This window comes from Leptonychotes weddellii, unplaced genomic scaffold (assembly GCF_054177405.1).
Source record: "Leptonychotes weddellii isolate Sample4059 unplaced genomic scaffold, ASM5417740v2 HiC_scaffold_6755, whole genome shotgun sequence".
In the NCBI taxonomy this organism is placed as follows: domain Eukaryota; kingdom Metazoa; phylum Chordata; class Mammalia; order Carnivora; family Phocidae; genus Leptonychotes; species Leptonychotes weddellii.
The window spans coordinates 3,932-7,910 of record NW_028036787.1 but is presented as its reverse complement, the minus strand read 5'-3'; the positions used below and the strand labels follow the sequence as shown (position 1 = coordinate 7,910).

Here is a 3,979-nt window from a genome sequence, read left to right as displayed (position 1 = left end):
AGTGAAGTTTGCACAATACAGTCTAGGTTTGATTTGTTCTTTGTCCTAAAGGGTCAGAAACTATTTTATCAGAATATTTAGAATTCATAGACTAAATTGACAGACTTGGGGGCTGAGCTATACAAAGTAAATTCATGTAAGACTAATGTATAAATCAGAAAGCTTCTCTAAATGTACTGTGTGCAGAATGGAATTCTGGTGCTCTCATCCAGAGTTCCTTCTTTCCCTGAATTTTAGTGTGGAGGCCATATTAGCAAATCAAAGGATGGTTCAGTTAAGCTTGCAATTAGTGCCCAAAGTGGTGAGTCTCAAGGTATGTTCTTCCCGAACCACTGCAAGTCTTGATAAACTGACACTTCCTCACCATATGTTGATTTAATTAGTTTTACTCTCGGGGGGTATCTTATTACCAAGTCCTTAGGAGGTATCTCACTGTTGTCTTCACACATTACTGGAGTTGAGCTCCCTTTCATAGTCTTCTTTAGGTGGTGGTAGTTTGGCAAGATTTTTATCAGGAAATCCAGCTGTAGTATCTGGGGCTGTGATTGCTCAGTCTGCACACCACAAAGGCAGTCTGCACCATTGATCACTCTATTCTCAGGGATGACCTCAAACATATTCAGGTTGCAACAAACTGCAATGATGCAACCACTTGTCAATATTATATTTCTGTTCACATATGCTTTTGATACAATAACATTATTATCTCCCATTTTCATGGCTTGGGAATAATAGCCAATTTCAAACACATTATTGGTGCCAATGATCATAGGTTTCAGTTATGGGTCTTTAGCATTAGGGGTGATATTATCAGGGTGAGCATTTATGATAAGCACCTGTTCTTCTATTAGGTTACCCTCACCAGTCACTATTGGCTTGGCTTCTGCAATAATTTGTGCTTTAGAGTGGATCGCTGTCCTAGATCTTACAGTTACATCACTCCAGATTTCACTTTCTACATACACAACTTCTTCAGGAGCACTCTTTACACTCTTTTGAGCCTTCTCCACCATGGTTTGGCCCCTGTCACTCGTGGAATTAATTTTTAAAAATATTTACCATAGCATGTAATGCATGGTTTGTATTTTCAGTACTGATATAAAATTTCCTTTAAATTGAGTTTGAGTAAAAGATGATACAATATAAATGAAAACATTAAGAAATACTAATGTGAATTTTGAGCATATCTTGTAAATCTTAAAGTTATATCACATGCATGACTGAGGTGCTGTTAAAAACACTGTGCTAAGTCAGGCTTTATAATGAGAATTTTGCTAGATAGCTGGTGGGGCTGCTAAAATTTTTTTGTTAATGACATTATCCCAGAAAGCCTCACAGTTCCCAAAAAGTTTGCTTGAAAGCTAATCTCAAAAGTCATAGAAATTATACCTACAAAAATAGCATCCACTATATCAAGTCCCTATTACAAGTGTGCATTTTTCCTATCTGTGTTGTCTATAAAATATTAATTTATTATTATAGCAGATAGTTCTGTCCACCATATTGACATAAGTGTTCTTTGCCCTGGATATTCAAAGACCAATGAAACATTGTTTGTCATAATCATGGATTTCATAACCTTATGTTAGAAGCAGACAAATAAAAACAAACAAACTGTAGACTCTGAAATATAAATGGGTACAGACTATAGTGGGAATGCTAAGGAGGGGCACAGGGGAAGTGGGCCAGAGAAATGGACAGAGCAGGGGTATCTCAAAATGTAGAATAGGAAGAGAGCTGTCCATTCCTTGCTAAGGTTGAAGTATTCATTTGTACATGACCATTACTTTCATCTTTTAATTCACATTCTTGGTTTTGTCAGTATAAACTTGATAAAATATATCTTTACAGTTTAAAATAATGTTAAATATTTAAAATAATGTTAAATGTTAAATAATCAGACACATATTTGTTCACTCCTTCTACAGCAAAACAAGTAAAAACTACTTAAGGAGATATGTTAAAAGCTAATCATTTTGTTTATATATACCACATCTTCATGCATTCATCTATTTTTTAAATTCCATTAGCCAACATATAGAACATCATTAGTTTTTGATATATTGTTCAGTGATTCATTAGTTACTTGATAGACACTTGGGCTGATTCCATAATTTGGCTATTGTAAATAATGCTGCAATAAACATGGGGGTGCATGTATCCTTTGGAATTAACGTTTTTGTGGGGTTTTTTTTTGGTAAATACCCAATAGTGCAATTACTGAATTGTAGGGTAGTTCTGTTTTTTAACTTTTTGAGGAACCTCCATACTGTTTTCCACAGTGGCTGCATCAGTTTGTATTCCCATCAACAGTGCATGAGTGTTCCTTTTTCTCTACATCCTCACCAACACTTGTTTCTTGTATTTTTGATTTTAGCCATTGTGACAGGTGTGAGGTGATATCATTTTGTGTGTGTGTTTTTTTAAATTCCAGTATAATTAACATACAGTGTTATATTAGTTTCAGGTGTACAATATTGTGATTCAACAATTCCATACATCACCCAGTGCTCGTCGTGACCAGTGCCCTCCTTACTCCTCATCACCTATTTCACCCATCCCCCCAACCCATCTCCCCTCTGATAACTATCAGTTTGTTCTCCATAAGAGTCTATTTCTTGATTTGTCTCTCCCTCTCTCCTTTTTTTCTTTTGCTCATTTGTTTCTTAAATTCCACATATGAGTGAAATCACATGGTATTTTTCTTTCTCTGACTGATTTATTCCATTCACTATAATACTGTCTAGTTCCATTCATGTCATTTCAAATGACAAGATTTCATTCTTATTTATGGCTGACTAATATTCCATTGTACATATATATGTATATACACCACTTCTTCTTTATCAATTCACCTATCCATGGACACTTGCTCTGCTTCCATAAAATGGCTTTTGTAAATAATGCTGCAATAGATATAGGGATGCATATATTCATCTGAGTTAGTGTTTTTGCATTTGGGGGGTAAATACCCAGTAGTGCAATTACTGGATTGTAGGGTAATTTTATTTTTTGCATTTTTGATGAACCTCCATACTGTTTTCCACAGTGGCTGCACCAGTTTGCATTCCCACCAACAGTGTAAGAGTGTGTTCCTTTTTCTCCACATCCTAACCAACAGTTGTTTCTTGTGTTTTTCATTTTAGCGATTCTGACAGGTATGAGGTAGTATGTCAGTGTAGTTTTGATTTGCATTTCCTTGGTGATGAGTGATATTGAGCATCTTTTCATGTGTCTGTTTGCCATCTGGATGTCTTCCTTGGAGAAGTGTCTGTTCATATCTTTGGCCAATATTTAAGATAGATTAGTTGGTTTTGGGGTGTTGATTTGTATAAGTTCCTTATATATTTTGGAAACAGACCCTTTACCATATGTATCATTTGCAAATATCTTTTCCCATTCAGTAGGTTATATTTTAGTTTTATTGATTGTTTCTTTCACTCTGCAGAAGCTTTTTGTTTTGATGTAGTCCTAATAGTTTATTTTTGCTTTTATTTCCCTTGCGAGGAGACATATCTAGAAAAATATTGCCACTACTGATGTCAGAGTCATTATTGTCCATGTTCTCTTCTAGGATTGTTATGTTTCACATCTCACATTTAGCGCTTTAATCCATTCTAAGTTTATTTCTGTGTGTGGTGTAAGAAAGTGGTTCAGTTTCATTCTTTTGCATGGAGCTCTCCAGTTCTCTCAGCACCATTTGTTGAAGAGACTTTTTCCTATTGCATATTCTTGTCTCCTTTGTTGAAGATTAATTGACCATACAATTGTGGGTTTATTTATGGGCTTTCTAGGGCTTTCTATTCTGTTCCACTGATCTATGTGTCTATCATTATGCCAATACCATATGGTTTTGATTACTACCACTTTCTAATATAACTTGAAGTCTGCAATTATGGTATCTCCAATTTTGTTTTTCGTTTTCAAGATTGCTTTGGCTACTCAGGGTCTTTTATAGTTCCATAAAAATTTTAGGATT

The 3,979-nt window shown here is 35.1% G+C and overlaps 1 pseudogene; it reads right to left on the bottom strand.

Moving 5' to 3' along the window:
• Positions 1-308: 308 nt before the first annotated feature.
• LOC102731353 (dynactin subunit 6 pseudogene) lies at positions 309-1,013 on the bottom strand (annotated as a pseudogene).
• Between the last annotated feature and the right edge of the window lie 2,966 nt (positions 1,014-3,979).